Genomic DNA, 18,055 nt, shown 5'->3' on the forward strand with positions numbered 1-18,055 from the left:
GTATTGAGTGACATCACAGCACAGTGCTAAGGCTCCTGGGCCTGGACACAGCAGCGGCTGCAATATCTCAACGGAGAATACGTTTATATCTATGTGTGTGTGTGCGCATATATATATATATATATATATATATATATATATATATATATATATTTCTCCGCCGAAATCACTTTTAAACCCATTTCCACCTTTTTTTCCCTTCTCTTCCTCTTACTTTTTTTTCACGTTTTTTTACGCTTTTCTCCTTTTCGCCTCTTTTCTGGGCGTATTATTCTTCTTTTTCTTCTTTTTTTTCGTCTAATGCATACCCCATCAGTGCAGCAATGCTTATTCAATACCGCCAGCAGATGGAGACACTGGGGGATAATTTTCTAAGGATTTATACTGATTTTTCCTGTCTGAATTTGTCGCACAGAAAGTTGCAGGCCAAATATGTGTGACATTTCTGCGACTTTAGCTTCTAGAGCATTTTTACAACATTATACATAGGTGCTGAATACATAAAAAGCGACTGTTCAGCGACAGACAAGTCGCATCGGCTGAAAGTAGGCCAGAATGTCAGTCCATGTTGGAGCAGGTTTAGATACAGTCTAAAGCATAGATCTCAAAGTCTGTGCACAAGGGCCTCGCACCTTCTGATGCATCAGGTAGGTGCACAATAGCATAGCCTAACCCTCTGTACTTTGGTCTATATTGATGCGGGACATAGACAGCCAGCTGATGACCAATCCATTAGTGCAATGGATGGCTGGAAGCATTTGTCTTTGCCTTTGCAATACCACAGAAGCAATGCATGGTCAATGTACAGCAATGACACACCTGTGTGAACAGCCAGGAGACCCCCCCCCCCCCCCCCCCCATGTTATGTTACATAGTTACATAGTTAGTACGGTCGAAAAAAGACATATGTCCATCACGTTCAACCAGGGAATTAAGGGGTAGGGGTGTGGCGCGATATTGGGGAAGGGATGAGATTTTATATTTCTTCATAAGCATTAATCTTATTTTGTCAATTAGGAACATTCAGCACCCACCCGCTATCAAGGCAGCTGCCTATCATGTCATGCCCTACCTGCACAGGTGTGCTGGCTACTCAAATGATCCAATTAAGGAGGCCATTTAGTCAGCAGCAGCAGAAGTCCTGTGCCTGGACGCTCCAACAGGGGCCAGACACAAGCAGAAGCAGAAGCAGCAGAAGCAGCAGCAGCACCACCTTTTGTTTTTTGGCTGCAGCAGCAGCAAGGCCCACAGGGCTGGCTAGCTGGCTAGCCAGCAAGCAGGCAGCAATGAAAGTAGGAATCTTTCTTTTTAACCCTGTAAGGGGGTGGTGCACTGTACCCGAAGATACTGCCATATCGGGTCAATGCATAGGGCGACGGAAGCAAGCTTCGAAATCGGCCCCCGTTCTCAAAAATCCATTTAATATATGGTCCCCAGATAGGGGACGTATCAGATATTAAACTGATAAGAACAGATACTACACTTGATCTTAGCCAAAAGGCCGAGAAGCGATAACCGTGAAAGGGGCGGGCCCAACAAGGTCCCCTTCATGGGCACTATCACTGCTTGCTGTCAGGGAGGATGCCAGACAATTTTCCATGCACACTCTGGGCTGGGGGGCAGTCAACCACCAGTACACACAGCAGAACCTAAACCCATACCATTATTGCTAAGCAGCAAGACAGGGGCCCATTGCACTCCCACGGGGCCTTTTTAAATGCAATCCATAACCCGGATTTGCCAGGAACCCTTCTTACTCCTCCTACTTGCATGTGACACTGGGCTTAGGATCTGCATAGGAAACACACACACAAGCACACACCTACCTTTGTTGCCTGCAGATGCCTCCTTGGCTGTCCCCAAACGGTATCAAACCAACACCCACGGGAAGCTGTAAGCATAGAGGACATGCCTGCACCCCATTGGACTTACCTGTGTGGGTTAAATCCGGGTTATTTGACAACCTATGGCGGTGATGGTTCTGCTCAGGCAGAGCAGTGCTGATGCTCCTCATAAAGCTGTCGCTGCTGTGAAGGTTCTAGGTGACATCACAAATCCCTTTGGTTACATACACAACAAAGCTGGGTTGTTGTTGTTTACACTCTGCAAGGCCTGTGGAAGTGAGTGACATCATAGCACTGTAGTTCTGAGGGTTCAAGATGGATGCAACAATCTCCTGTTGCTTCTATGAAGGCCGTAATAGACGACATCACCAAACAGCTCCATAGTCACATACACAGCAAAGGAGAGATGTTGTTTACACCTAGTGATGTCAGTGGTATTGAGTGACATCACAGCACAGTGCTAAGGCTCCTGGGCCTGGACACAGCAGCGGCTGCAATATCTCAACGGAGAATACGTTTATATCTATGTGTGTGTGTGCGCATATATATATATATATATATATATATATATATATATATATATTTCTCCGCCGAAATCACTTTTAAACCCATTTCCACCTTTTTTTCCCTTCTCTTCCTCTTACTTTTTTTTCACGTTTTTTTACGCTTTTCTCCTTTTCGCCTCTTTTCTGGGCGTATTATTCTTCTTTTTCTTCTTTTTTTTCGTCTAATGCATACCCCATCAGTGCAGCAATGCTTATTCAATACCGCCAGCAGATGGAGACACTGGGGGATAATTTTCTAAGGATTTATACTGATTTTTCCTGTCTGAATTTGTCGCACAGAAAGTTGCAGGCCAAATATGTGTGACATTTCTGCGACTTTAGCTTCTAGAGCATTTTTACAACATTATACATAGGTGCTGAATACATAAAAAGCGACTGTTCAGCGACAGACAAGTCGCATCGGCTGAAAGTAGGCCAGAATGTCAGTCCATGTTGGAGCAGGTTTAGATACAGTCTAAAGCATAGATCTCAAAGTCTGTGCACAGAATTTAGCAAGGGCCTCGCACCTTCTGATGCATCAGGTAGGTGCACAATAGCATAGCCTAACCCTCTGTACTTTGGTCTATATTGATGCGGGACATAGACAGCCAGCTGATGACCAATCCATTAGTGCAATGGATGGCTGGAAGCATTTGTCTTTGCCTTTGCAATACCACAGAAGCAATGCATGGTCAATGTACAGCAATGACACACCTGTGTGAACAGCCAGGAGACCCCCCCCCCCCCCCCCCCCATGTTATGTTACATAGTTACATAGTTAGTACGGTCGAAAAAAGACATATGTCCATCACGTTCAACCAGGGAATTAAGGGGTAGGGGTGTGGCGCGATATTGGGGAAGGGATGAGATTTTATATTTCTTCATAAGCATTAATCTTATTTTGTCAATTAGGAACATTCAGCACCCACCCGCTATCAAGGCAGCTGCCTATCATGTCATGCCCTACCTGCACAGGTGTGCTGGCTACTCAAATGATCCAATTAAGGAGGCCATTTAGTCAGCAGCAGCAGAAGTCCTGTGCCTGGACGCTCCAACAGGGGCCAGACACAAGCAGAAGCAGAAGCAGCAGAAGCAGCAGCAGCACCACCTTTTGTTTTTTGGCTGCAGCAGCAGCAAGGCCCACAGGGCTGGCTAGCTGGCTAGCCAGCAAGCAGGCAGCAATGAAAGTAGGAATCTTTCTTTTTAACCCTGTAAGGGGGTGGTGCACTGTACCCGAAGATACTGCCATATCGGGTCAATGCATAGGGCGACGGAAGCAAGCTTCGAAATCGGCCCCCGTTCTCAAAAATCCATTTAATATATGGTCCCCAGATAGGGGACGTATCAGATATTAAACTGATAAGAACAGATACTACACTTGATCTTAGCCAAAAGGCCGAGAAGCGATAACCGTGAAAGGGGCGGGCCCAACAAGGTCCCCTTCATGGGCACTATCACTGCTTGCTGTCAGGGAGGATGCCAGACAATTTTCCATGCACACTCTGGGCTGGGGGGCAGTCAACCACCAGTACACACAGCAGAACCTAAACCCATACCATTATTGCTAAGCAGCAAGACAGGGGCCCATTGCACTCCCACGGGGCCTTTTTAAATGCAATCCATAACCCGGATTTGCCAGGAACCCTTCTTACTCCTCCTACTTGCATGTGACACTGGGCTTAGGATCTGCATAGGAAACACACACACAAGCACACACCTACCTTTGTTGCCTGCAGATGCCTCCTTGGCTGTCCCCAAACGGTATCAAACCAACACCCACGGGAAGCTGTAAGCATAGAGGACATGCCTGCACCCCATTGGACTTACCTGTGTGGGTTAAATCCGGGTTATTTGACAACCTATGGCGGTGATGGTTCTGCTCAGGCAGAGCAGTGCTGATGCTCCTCATAAAGCTGTCGCTGCTGTGAAGGTTCTAGGTGACATCACAAATCCCTTTGGTTACATACACAACAAAGCTGGGTTGTTGTTGTTTACACTCTGCAAGGCCTGTGGAAGTGAGTGACATCATAGCACTGTAGTTCTGAGGGTTCAAGATGGATGCAACAATCTCCTGTTGCTTCTATGAAGGCCGTAATAGACGACATCACCAAACAGCTCCATAGTCACATACACAGCAAAGGAGAGATGTTGTTTACACCTAGTGATGTCAGTGGTATTGAGTGACATCACAGCACAGTGCTAAGGCTCCTGGGCCTGGACACAGCAGCGGCTGCAATATCTCAACGGAGAATACGTTTATATCTATGTGTGTGTGTGCGCATATATATATATATATATATATATATATATATATATATATTTCTCCGCCGAAATCACTTTTAAACCCATTTCCACCTTTTTTTCCCTTCTCTTCCTCTTACTTTTTTTTCACGTTTTTTTACGTTTTTCTCCTTTTCGCCTCTTTTCTGGGCGTATTATTCTTCTTTTTCTTCTTTTTTTTCGTCTAATGCATACCCCATCAGTGCAGCAATGCTTATTCAATACCGCCAGCAGATGGAGACACTGGGGGATAATTTTCTAAGGATTTATACTGATTTTTCCTGTCTGAATTTGTCGCACAGAAAGTTGCAGGCCAAATATGTGTGACATTTCTGCGACTTTAGCTTCTAGAGCATTTTTACAACATTATACATAGGTGCTGAATACATAAAAAGCGACTGTTCAGCGACAGACAAGTCGCATCGGCTGAAAGTAGGCCAGAATGTCAGTCCATGTTGGAGCAGGTTTAGATACAGTCTAAAGCATAGATCTCAAAGTCTGTGCACAGAATTTAGCAAGGGCCTCGCACCTTCTGATGCATCAGGTAGGTGCACAATAGCATAGCCTAACCCTCTGTACTTTGGTCTATATTGATGCGGGACATAGACAGCCAGCTGATGACCAATCCATTAGTGCAATGGATGGCTGGAAGCATTTGTCTTTGCCTTTGCAATACCACAGAAGCAATGCATGGTCAATGTACAGCAATGACACACCTGTGTGAACAGCCAGGAGACCCCCCCCCCCCCCCCCCATGTTATGTTACATAGTTACATAGTTAGTACGGTCGAAAAAAGACATATGTCCATCACGTTCAACCAGGGAATTAAGGGGTAGGGGTGTGGCGCGATATTGGGGAAGGGAGGAGATTTTATATTTCTTCATAAGCATTAATCTTATTTTGTCAATTAGGAACATTCAGCACCCACCCGCTATCAAGGCAGCTGCCTATCATGTCATGCCCTACCTGCACAGGTGTGCTGGCTACTCAAATGATCCAATTAAGGAGGCCATTTAGTCAGCAGCAGCAGAAGTCCTGTGCCTGGACGCTCCAACAGGGGCCAGACACAAGCAGAAGCAGAAGCAGCAGAAGCAGCAGCAGCACCACCTTTTGTTTTTTGGCTGCAGCAGCAGCAAGGCCCACAGGGCTGGCTAGCTGGCTAGCCAGCAAGCAGGTAGCAATGAAAGTAGGAATCTTTCTTTTTAACCCTGTAAGGGGGTGGTGCACTGTACCCGAAGATACTGCCATATCGGGTCAATACATAGGGCGACGGAAGCAAGCTTCGAAATCGGCCCCCGTTCTCAAAAATCCATTTAATATATGGTCCCCAGATAGGGGACGTATCAGATATTAAACTGATAAGAACAGATACTACACTTGATCTTAGCCAAAAGGCCGAGAAGCGATAACCGTGAAAGGGGCGGGCCCAACAAGGTCCCCTTCATGGGCACTATCACTGCTTGCTGTCAGGGAGGCTGCCAGACAATTTTCCATGCACACTCTGGGCTGGGGGGCAGTCAACCACCAGTACACACAGCAGAACCTAAACCCATACCATTATTGCTAAGCAGCAAGACAGGGGCCCATTGCACTCCCACGGGGCCTTTTTAAATGCAATCCATAACCCGGATTTGCCAGGAACCCTTCTTACTCCTCCTACTTGCATGTGACACTGGGCTTAGGATCTGCATAGGAAACACACACACAAGCACACACCTACCTTTGTTGCCTGCAGATGCCTCCTTGGCTGTCCCCAAACGGTATCAAACCAACACCCACGGGAAGCTGTAAGCATAGAGGACATGCCTGCACCCCATTGGACTTACCTGTGTGGGTTAAATCCGGGTTATTTGACAACCTATGGCGGTGATGGTTCTGCTCAGGCAGAGCAGTGCTGATGCTCCTCATAAAGCTGTCGCTGCTGTGAAGGTTCTAGGTGACATCACAAATCCCTTTGGTTACATACACAACAAAGCTGGGTTGTTGTTGTTTACACTCTGCAAGGCCTGTGGAAGTGAGTGACATCATAGCACTGTAGTTCTGAGGGTTCAAGATGGATGCAACAATCTCCTGTTGCTTCTATGAAGGCCGTAATAGACGACATCACCAAACAGCTCCATAGTCACATACACAGCAAAGGAGAGATGTTGTTTACACCTAGTGATGTCAGTGGTATTGAGTGACATCACAGCACAGTGCTAAGGCTCCTGGGCCTGGACACAGCAGCGGCTGCAATATCTCAACGGAGAATACGTTTATATCTATGTGTGTGTGTGCGCATATATATATATATATATATATATATATATATATATATTTCTCCGCCGAAATCACTTTTAAACCCATTTCCACCTTTTTTTCCCTTCTCTTCCTCTTACTTTTTTTTCACGTTTTTTTACGTTTTTCTCCTTTTCGCCTCTTTTCTGGGCGTATTATTCTTCTTTTTCTTCTTTTTTTTCGTCTAATGCATACCCCATCAGTGCAGCAATGCTTATTCAATACCGCCAGCAGATGGAGACACTGGGGGATAATTTTCTAAGGATTTATACTGATTTTTCCTGTCTGAATTTGTCGCACAGAAAGTTGCAGGCCAAATATGTGTGACATTTCTGCGACTTTAGCTTCTAGAGCATTTTTACAACATTATACATAGGTGCTGAATACATAAAAAGCGACTGTTCAGCGACAGACAAGTCGCATCGGCTGAAAGTAGGCCAGAATGTCAGTCCATGTTGGAGCAGGTTTAGATACAGTCTAAAGCATAGATCTCAAAGTCTGTGCACAGAATTTAGCAAGGGCCTCGCACCTTCTGATGCATCAGGTAGGTGCACAATAGCATAGCCTAACCCTCTGTACTTTGGTCTATATTGATGCGGGACATAGACAGCCAGCTGATGACCAATCCATTAGTGCAATGGATGGCTGGAAGCATTTGTCTTTGCCTTTGCAATACCACAGAAGCAATGCATGGTCAATGTACAGCAATGACACACCTGTGTGAACAGCCAGGAGACCCCCCCCCCCCCCCCATGTTATGTTACATAGTTACATAGTTAGTACGGTCGAAAAAAGACATATGTCCATCACGTTCAACCAGGGAATTAAGGGGTAGGGGTGTGGCGCGATATTGGGGAAGGGATGAGATTTTATATTTCTTCATAAGCATTAATCTTATTTTGTCAATTAGGAACATTCAGCACCCACCCGCTATCAAGGCAGCTGCCTATCATGTCATGCCCTACCTGCACAGGTGTGCTGGCTACTCAAATGATCCAATTAAGGAGGCCATTTAGTCAGCAGCAGCAGAAGTCCTGTGCCTGGACGCTCCAACAGGGGCCAGACACAAGCAGAAGCAGAAGCAGCAGAAGCAGCAGCAGCACCACCTTTTGTTTTTTGGCTGCAGCAGCAGCAAGGCCCACAGGGCTGGCTAGCTGGCTAGCCAGCAAGCAGGTAGCAATGAAAGTAGGAATCTTTCTTTTTAACCCTGTAAGGGGGTGGTGCACTGTACCCGAAGATACTGCCATATCGGGTCAATACATAGGGCGACGGAAGCAAGCTTCGAAATCGGCCCCCGTTCTCAAAAATCCATTTAATATATGGTCCCCAGATAGGGGACGTATCAGATATTAAACTGATAAGAACAGATACTACACTTGATCTTAGCCAAAAGGCCGAGAAGCGATAACCGTGAAAGGGGCGGGCCCAACAAGGTCCCCTTCATGGGCACTATCACTGCTTGCTGTCAGGGAGGCTGCCAGACAATTTTCCATGCACACTCTGGGCTGGGGGGCAGTCAACCACCAGTACACACAGCAGAACCTAAACCCATACCATTATTGCTAAGCAGCAAGACAGGGGCCCATTGCACTCCCACGGGGCCTTTTTAAATGCAATCCATAACCCGGATTTGCCAGGAACCCTTCTTACTCCTCCTACTTGCATGTGACACTGGGCTTAGGATCTGCATAGGAAACACACACACAAGCACACACCTACCTTTGTTGCCTGCAGATGCCTCCTTGGCTGTCCCCAAACGGTATCAAACCAACACCCACGGGAAGCTGTAAGCATAGAGGACATGCCTGCACCCCATTGGACTTACCTGTGTGGGTTAAATCCGGGTTATTTGACAACCTATGGCGGTGATGGTTCTGCTCAGGCAGAGCAGTGCTGATGCTCCTCATAAAGCTGTCGCTGCTGTGAAGGTTCTAGGTGACATCACAAATCCCTTTGGTTACATACACAACAAAGCTGGGTTGTTGTTGTTTACACTCTGCAAGGCCTGTGGAAGTGAGTGACATCATAGCACTGTAGTTCTGAGGGTTCAAGATGGATGCAACAATCTCCTGTTGCTTCTATGAAGGCCGTAATAGACGACATCACCAAACAGCTCCATAGTCACATACACAGCAAAGGAGAGATGTTGTTTACACCTAGTGATGTCAGTGGTATTGAGTGACATCACAGCACAGTGCTAAGGCTCCTGGGCCTGGACACAGCAGCGGCTGCAATATCTCAACGGAGAATATGTTTATATCTATGTGTGTGTGTGCGCATATATATATATATATATATATATATATATATATATATATATATTCTCCGCCGAAATCACTTTTAAACCCATTTCCACCTTTTTTTCCCTTCTCTTCCTCTTACTTTTTTTTCACGTTTTTTTACGTTTTTCTCCTTTTCGCCTCTTTTCTGGGCGTATTATTCTTCTTTTTCTTCTTTTTTTTCATCTAATGCATACCCCATCAGTGCAGCAATGCTTATTCAATACCGCCAGCAGATGGAGACACTGGGGGATAATTTTCTAAGGATTTATACTGATTTTTCCTGTCTGAATTTGTCGCACAGAAAGTTGCAGGCCAAATATGTGTGACATTTCTGCGACTTTAGCTTCTAGAGCATTTTTACAACATTATACATAGGTGCTGAATACATAAAAAGCGACTGTTCAGCGACAGACAAGTCGCATCGGCTGAAAGTAGGCCAGAATGTCAGTCCATGTTGGAGCAGGTTTAGATACAGTCTAAAGCATAGATCTCAAAGTCTGTGCACAGAATTTAGCAAGGGCCTCGCACCTTCTGATGCATCAGGTAGGTGCACAATAGCATAGCCTAACCCTCTGTACTTTGGTCTATATTGATGCGGGACATAGACAGCCAGCTGATGACCAATCCATTAGTGCAATGGATGGCTGGAAGCATTTGTCTTTGCCTTTGCAATACCACAGAAGCAATGCATGGTCAATGTACAGCAATGACACACCTGTGTGAACAGCCAGGAGACCCCCCCCCCCCCATGTTATGTTACATAGTTACATAGTTAGTACGGTCGAAAAAAGACATATGTCCATCACGTTCAACCAGGGAATTAAGGGGTAGGGGTGTGGCGCGATATTGGGGAAGGGATGAGATTTTATATTTCTTCATAAGCATTAATCTTATTTTGTCAATTAGGAACATTCAGCACCCACCCGCTATCAAGGCAGCTGCCTATCATGTCATGCCCTACCTGCACAGGTGTGCTGGCTACTCAAATGATCCAATTAAGGAGGCCATTTAGTCAGCAGCAGCAGAAGTCCTGTGCCTGGACGCTCCAACAGGGGCCAGACACAAGCAGAAGCAGAAGCAGCAGAAGCAGCAGCAGCACCACCTTTTGTTTTTTGGCTGCAGCAGCAGCAAGGCCCACAGGGCTGGCTAGCTGGCTAGCCAGCAAGCAGGTAGCAATGAAAGTAGGAATCTTTCTTTTTAACCCTGTAAGGGGGTGGTGCACTGTACCCGAAGATACTGCCATATCGGGTCAATGCATAGGGCGACGGAAGCAAGCTTCGAAATCGGCCCCCGTTCTCAAAAATCCATTTAATATATGGTCCCCAGATAGGGGACGTATCAGATATTAAACTGATAAGAACAGATTTTTTTTTTTTTTTTTTTTTTTTTAAACCTTCAGGTTTGGACATTAAAACATCAAAATCCAACTCCATACTTCGTCACTTAGACTTTCTGAAGTAAAGTCCAACTCATCATTAGGTCTTTCTTTTTATTTTCAATTTCAAACAAACATAAATACCATCACCAATTACAAACTTACAAGATATCTCCATTTCAAAAACTTCCATATCCCCTCAGCATCCTTATCCCCCAAATTCTTCCTATCACACAAATAAACAACATATAACCTATCTAGAATCATCTTAATACAACCCTCCACCGACACGTTTTTTCTTTTGAATACACATAAATTCCTAACATCCCAAAGTACTTCTTTAATAATGGCAAGCAACACAAAAAAAACCCTTTCCTTATCTCTCCCTACCATACTAAGTCCAAACATAACCACATCATACGACATATACCTTATACCAGTCAATTCTTTAAACAGCAATCTCATCCCTTTCCACACACCTTGCGCCATTTCACAATTCCAAAATACATGCATCACACTCTCAATCCCATCACACCCATCTCTTGGACACCTCTCATACCTTCCAATCCCTCTATTTCTTTGAAATTCTCTTACCGGTAACGCACCATGCAAACTCTGCCATACTATCTCACGTTGTCTATTTGTTACTCCAACAGTCATTATACTCTTCCACACTCTCCCCACATCTACAGCTCTCACCATATTAATTGAACATTCAACTTCGTCTTTTTTAATGTACCCAATCATACTCTTTTTACTCACAAACACTTCTGGACCCACACCAATCAACCTATAATTCTCCAAAAATTTCACCACATATACATACCAACTAGGACACACAAAAGCATAAGGCACTCTCAAATCTCTTTCCAACCAACCCAATTTACATAACACACTGCCACCCAAATATCTCACCATACATGCACAACTCTTTTCACCTCCCATCATTCTTTTCAAAGCAAAAACAATATTCACACCCAGATACACATCAACATTCGGAAAGTCCATTCCTCCATTTTTACCATCTTTCATTACAATCTCTCTCTTAACTCTTTCCATCTTTGTACCCCACAAAAACACAAATAACATTCTTTTCACCTTTCGCAAAACCATATAACTTGGCGGAAACACAACAGCAACATATAACAGTATTGGCAAAATCACACTCTTCACTATCATAACCTTACCAACCATTGACAACTCTCTCAACCTCCAAAAATTCAATTTCTTTTGCACTCTCTTCCCCACATCCTCCCAACTATTTCTACCATCCAACCGTTCATCCATCTTAACCCCCAACACTTGAATAGGCCCTTCCACCCCTTCCATACCAACATCCTCACTCTGAGTCACACCACCAAAACATTTATATTCACTCTTTCCCCAATTGACCTTAAAACCAGACGCACCACAAAACAGACTTACCAATAACTTGGATCTTCTTACAGCCGCAACAGATTCACTTACCACACATACATCATCCATATAAGCCAACACTTTAACCTCTTTACCACGACCCCCCGGAACTCTCACACCTCTCACACATTTATCCTTACGCAATAATTCTAATAATGGTTCCATAGCACAAATAAAAGCAATAGGTGACAAGGGACATCCCTGTCTCACCCCTGAACATACTTTAATCTCCTCAGTCATCCATCCATTAATCAGAATCTTACTATACACTTCCTTATACAACATTCTCACAATATTCACAAAATCACCTGGAAACCCCATTTTAACTAGCACCTTAAACAAAAACCCATGCGACAAACGGTCAAAAGCTTTTTCAAAATCAATTGACAACACACGAACCACCTGCTTTCTACACATACCATCCCACAATATATCTCTCAACAAACACAAATTCTCAATAATTCTTCTTCCTGGCACACCACACACTTGCTCCTCCCCAATCACTTGCTCTATCACGTCCCTCATTCTATTTGTAATCAGCTTTGCAAATATTTTATAATCCACATTCAACAAAGTTATCGGCCTCCAATTCCTTATATCATTCACATCCCCTTTCTTATAAATCAAAACCACTATCCCACTCTTCATACTTTCCACCAATCTTCCATTAGCCCACATATACTTAAAGATACTCTCCATATCATCCTTCAGTACATCCCACAATTTCACATAAAACTCAGCCGGCAACCCATCCTCTCCAGGAGTCTTATTTTTAGCCATACTATCAACCGTCCTTTTAATCTCTTCCATTCCAATCTCTCTCATTAAACTCTCATACTCATTACTATCTACCTTCTTATCAATCACTTCCAGCACTTCCTCAGCCAAACCCCTATCACACTGTTTGACTGCATATAAGTCCTCATAAAACTCTTTCACCACATTCAGTACAGCTTTGCCTCTCACCAAACCACCATCCTTATCATACACACTCACTAAATCATCCTTTCTCCCAATCACTTTCTTAAAAAAATATCTTGAACACTTTTCATCCTTCTCCAATTTGTCCACTTTTGCTCGGTACATTAACTCTTTTCCTCTTTCATTCAACCAATCCTTTATATCTCTTTTCACAGCATCAATCTTACCATCCACTCTCCATCCCTTCTTTTTCAACTTAATGAGAAACCCCAACCTTTTATTCAGCCATTCATACTTCTTTCTTTCCCTAGCTTTCCTTTTATAACCTTCCCTCTTGAAAAAAACCTTAGTTCTTTCTTTAACCCACTCCCACCAACACAATAAATCCAAAAATTCTTTTTTCTTCTCACACCATAACTTATACTTCTTAATATACCTATCATATACCTCCTTTTCATCCAACAGTTTCACATTAAGCTTCCAGTAACCCCTCCCACTTATGCAAATCTCATCCAACACCAAACCACAACTCACACGCTCATGATCAGAATAAATCACTCTCTCTTGCTTATACCACATACATCCTATCATTTTGGACACAAAACACATATCTAATCTTGACTCACTCCTTCCACTCTCAGCATGATATGTTGCTAACACAGGATTCACACCACACACTTCAACCACATCTCTTAACTTGAAATCACTCACCATACTCTTAAGCATATTTCCAGAAACATCCGCATCCCTCCCAATCTCACAGTTGAAATCACCTACTAACAACACTGGTTCCTTCCCAGACAAAAACCCCTTAATTATTTCAAACAAACCCACCCTCTCCTCCTTATTCACAGGTGCATAAACATTAATTAACTTAAATTTAAACCCATGTAACCCAACCTCCACCAACACACACCTTCCTTCCCTTAACACCATTTGACTACAAACTTTAAACTTATTATTCCTAAACAAAACCCCAACTCCATCATTTCTATTTACATTAGAGCAAGACCACACTGCTGGTCCATATCTCCACTCCTCCTTTTTTGGAGGAAAATCCAATCCACATTCCTGTAGACAAATTATGTCATTATTAGTTCCTGCCAATTCCTCCAGAATGGCCGCTCTTCTATTCTTATTTTTAAAGACTCTAACATTTGACAAACTAACCGAAAAAGACATATCAAATCAAATAACAACCCATAGGAAGAAAAAACCTAGAAGAGAGTTAATGAACTTTACGGCTCAGTGTCGAGGGAGAAGTTTCTTCTCCAATGCATTTATCCATTTCACCCTCAGATATTGCGGCAAAACGATTACTCGTCTCCACCACCGTCTGCTCCATCTTTTCACCACTGGCACCTCTCGCCGCCTTCCGTGGGGGACGAAAAAGATCTTCCTCTCTCTCTTTAGCACTTTCCTCTTCTGAATTCGACCATTCAACTTTTTGAGTGCCAGACACCTGAGGACTAGGCACCTCTTCAATTCTCACCTCCTCCTCCATCTCCTCTTCAATCTCCTCCTGCACCTTCTCTTCCACCACCGTTGCTTTCTCAATAATAGCAATCACACTCTTTTCTGCCATGTCTGCCTTTGCCTTTTCCCTTTTTTTAATTGCCAAATCTTTTCTGGCCTCTTTCTCCTTCTCCCTTTTAGCCACCTCCGGACAATTTCTATACACATGTCCAACAAGGCCACAAAGATCACAAGTTCTGGGCTGTGGACAAGCTCCCGCTTCATGCCCTGGCATTTTACAATTTCGGCACTTCTTATTACCTGGACAAGCCTCTTTAACATGTCCAAACAGCAAACAATCACGGCAAAACAATGGCTGGCCATAATAATAGACATAACCCCGGTTTCCGGCGATTGAAAAATTGGCCGGTGGGTGTTTCACTCCACCAATGCTCCCAGGATCCAGCTTCAGTTTTACAAAGAACTTCCATGTGCCATTAAACACACCCAAACTACTAGTTTGCTTCACTCCCCCTTGGACACTTTCACAGTAGATACTTAGAAAGTTCTTAATCATATCCGGGTCTAAGAATGGATTGTACATATGTACAAACAGAGTCTTCACTCCCATCTCAAACAGAGGAAAAAACTTTACATTTTCCAAGACAGGGTTATTGGCATTTCTTTTCAAACATTCATAGAAGTTCTGGCAATCAGCTTCATAGATGAAGGACACATCATATATTCCTTGCTTCCTATTCTCTTGCACACAGAACAAACTATCCATGCCAAAACCACCCAATTTCTCCACAAGTTCATGTCCAATGTACTCAATCCGATTCTTACCCCGGTCAGAAGTTTCCACCACAAAACGTACAGTCTTCTCAATCGCAGGGAGGTATTCCTTTCCAGCCATTGTTCTTCTCTTGTCTGTCGATTCCACAGTAAGATCACCACTCCGGATTCCTGCTCAGCAGAACACCCGCACCCCTGACCCAGACCAAGTTTACACTTGATCGGAGCCAAAAGGCCGAGAAGCGATAACCGTGAAAGGGGCGGGCCCAACAAGGTCCCCTTCATGGGCACTATCACTGCTTGCTGTCAGGGAGGCTGCCAGACAATTTTCCATGCACACTCTGGGCTGGGGGGCAGTCAACCACCAGTACACACAGCAGAACCTAAACCCATACCATTATTGCTAAGCAGCAAGACAGGGGCCCATTGCACTCCCACGGGGCCTTTTTAAATGCAATCCATAACCCGGATTTGCCAGGAACCCTTCTTACTCCTCCTACTTGCATGTGACACTGGGCTTAGGATCTGCATAGGAAACACACACACAAGCACACACCTACCTTTGTTGCCTGCAGATGCCTCCTTGGCTGTCCCCAAACGGTATCAAACCAACACCCACGGGAAGCTGTAAGCATAGAGGACATGCCTGCACCCCATTGGACTTACCTGTGTGGGTTAAATCCGGGTTATTTGACAACCTATGGCGGTGATGGTTCTGCTCAGGCAGAGCAGTGCTGATGCTCCTCATAAAGCTGTCGCTGCTGTGAAGGTTCTAGGTGACATCACAAATCCCTTTGGTTACATACACAACAAAGCTGGGTTGTTGTTGTTTACACTCTGCAAGGCCTGTGGAAGTGAGTGACATCATAGCACTGTAGTTCTGAGGGTTCAAGATGGATGCAACAATCTCCTGTTGCTTCTATGAAGGCCGTAATAGACGACATCACCAAACAGCTCCATAGTCACATACACAGCAAAGGAGAGATGTTGTTTACACCTAGTGATGTCAGTGGTATTGAGTGACATCACAGCACAGTGCTAAGGCTCCTGGGCCTGGACACAGCAGCGGCTGCAATATCTCAACGGAGAATACGTTTATATCTATGTGTGTGTGTGCGCATATATATATATATATATATATATATATATATATATATATATATTTCTCCGCCGAAATCACTTTTAAACCCATTTCCACCTTTTTTTCCCTTCTCTTCCTCTTACTTTTTTTTCACGTTTTTTTACGTTTTTCTCCTTTTCGCCTCTTTTCTGGGCGTATTATTCTTCTTTTTCTTCTTTTTTTTCGTCTAATGCATACCCCATCAGTGCAGCAATGCTTATTCAATACCGCCAGCAGATGGAGACACTGGGGGATAATTTTCTAAGGATTTATACTGATTTTTCCTGTCTGAATTTGTCGCACAGAAAGTTGCAGGCCAAATATGTGTGACATTTCTGCGACTTTAGCTTCTAGAGCATTTTTACAACATTATACATAGGTGCTGAATACATAAAAAGCGACTGTTCAGCGACAGACAAGTCGCATCGGCTGAAAGTAGGCCAGAATGTCAGTCCATGTTGGAGCAGGTTTAGATACAGTCTAAAGCATAGATCTCAAAGTCTGTGCACAGAATTTAGCAAGGGCCTCGCACCTTCTGATGCATCAGGTAGGTGCACAATAGCATAGCCTAACCCTCTGTACTTTGGTCTATATTGATGCGGGACATAGACAGCCAGCTGATGACCAATCCATTAGTGCAATGGATGGCTGGAAGCATTTGTCTTTGCCTTTGCAATACCACAGAAGCAATGCATGGTCAATGTACAGCAATGACACACCTGTGTGAACAGCCAGGAGACCCCCCCCCCCCCCCCCCATGTTATGTTACATAGTTACATAGTTAGTACGGTCGAAAAAAGACATATGTCCATCACGTTCAACCAGGGAATTAAGGGGTAGGGGTGTGGCGCGATATTGGGGAAGGGATGAGATTTTATATTTCTTCATAAGCATTAATCTTATTTTGTCAATTAGGAACATTCAGCACCCACCCGCTATCAAGGCAGCTGCCTATCATGTCATGCCCTACCTGCACAGGTGTGCTGGCTACTCAAATGATCCAATTAAGGAGGCCATTTAGTCAGCAGCAGCAGAAGTCCTGTGCCTGGACGCTCCAACAGGGGCCAGACACAAGCAGAAGCAGAAGCAGCAGAAGCAGCAGCAGCACCACCTTTTGTTTTTTGGCTGCAGCAGCAGCAAGGCCCACAGGGCTGGCTAGCTGGCTAGCCAGCAAGCAGGTAGCAATGAAAGTAGGAATCTTTCTTTTTAACCCTGTAAGGGGGTGGTGCACTGTACCCGAAGATACTGCCATATCGGGTCAATGCATAGGGCGACGGAAGCAAGCTTCGAAATCGGCCCCCGTTCTCAAAAATCCATTTAATATATGGTCCCCAGATAGGGGACGTATCAGATATTAAACTGATAAGAACAGATTTTTTTTTTTTTTTTTTTTTTTTTTTTTTTTCCTCAGTTACAGACTATTGTTTGGACGATCATCAGGTCACCTACCAAGACTCGTCACTTAAAACAATATCTGAAAAAACATCATACGGAAAAAACTAACTAAGGGAACCGAGTGCCAAGAAAAAGTGACCAAAAAACAAAACAAAAAAACATGTCAAAAACAATCACAGAAATTGGTCAAAAACTTACAGCTTTCTCCTTTACGTACTTCTTATAAATTCTTCCATCGTGTATGCATCCAGATTTTCTCCGCTTCTTCTTCACCAATTCTCTTTTTGTCCAGTAGAAAGATAGTAAAAATCCTTCCTAAAAACAATCTTTTCAATTCCCTCGGAGAAAT

The 18,055-nt window shown here is 44.1% G+C and overlaps 5 non-coding genes and 1 pseudogene across 5 annotated transcripts; all 6 read right to left on the reverse strand.

Moving 5' to 3' along the window:
• Positions 1-1,322: 1,322 nt before the first annotated feature.
• Positions 1,323-1,513, reverse strand: LOC130332533 (U2 spliceosomal RNA). Its single transcript, XR_008875208.1, has one exon. It is a non-coding gene; the product is annotated as a U2 spliceosomal RNA (small nuclear RNA).
• Positions 1,514-3,606: 2,093 nt separating this feature from the next.
• Positions 3,607-3,797, reverse strand: LOC130332534 (U2 spliceosomal RNA). The gene has a single exon (XR_008875209.1). It is a non-coding gene; the product is annotated as a U2 spliceosomal RNA (small nuclear RNA).
• A 2,089-nt stretch (positions 3,798-5,886) lies between these two features.
• Positions 5,887-6,077, reverse strand: LOC130332505 (U2 spliceosomal RNA). Its single transcript, XR_008875189.1, has one exon. It is a non-coding gene; the product is annotated as a U2 spliceosomal RNA (small nuclear RNA).
• A 2,085-nt stretch (positions 6,078-8,162) lies between these two features.
• On the reverse strand, positions 8,163-8,353 carry LOC130332506 (U2 spliceosomal RNA). The gene has a single exon (XR_008875190.1). It is a non-coding gene; the product is annotated as a U2 spliceosomal RNA (small nuclear RNA).
• A 2,087-nt stretch (positions 8,354-10,440) lies between these two features.
• LOC130332525 (U2 spliceosomal RNA) lies at positions 10,441-10,625 on the reverse strand. Its single transcript, XR_008875206.1, has one exon. It is a non-coding gene; the product is annotated as a U2 spliceosomal RNA (small nuclear RNA).
• Positions 10,626-17,531: 6,906 nt separating this feature from the next.
• On the reverse strand, positions 17,532-17,733 carry LOC130332523 (U2 spliceosomal RNA; annotated as a pseudogene).
• Positions 17,734-18,055: the final 322 nt, after the last annotated feature.

This window comes from Hyla sarda, unplaced genomic scaffold (assembly GCF_029499605.1).
Source record: "Hyla sarda isolate aHylSar1 unplaced genomic scaffold, aHylSar1.hap1 scaffold_379, whole genome shotgun sequence".
NCBI lineage: Eukaryota > Metazoa > Chordata > Amphibia > Anura > Hylidae > Hyla > Hyla sarda.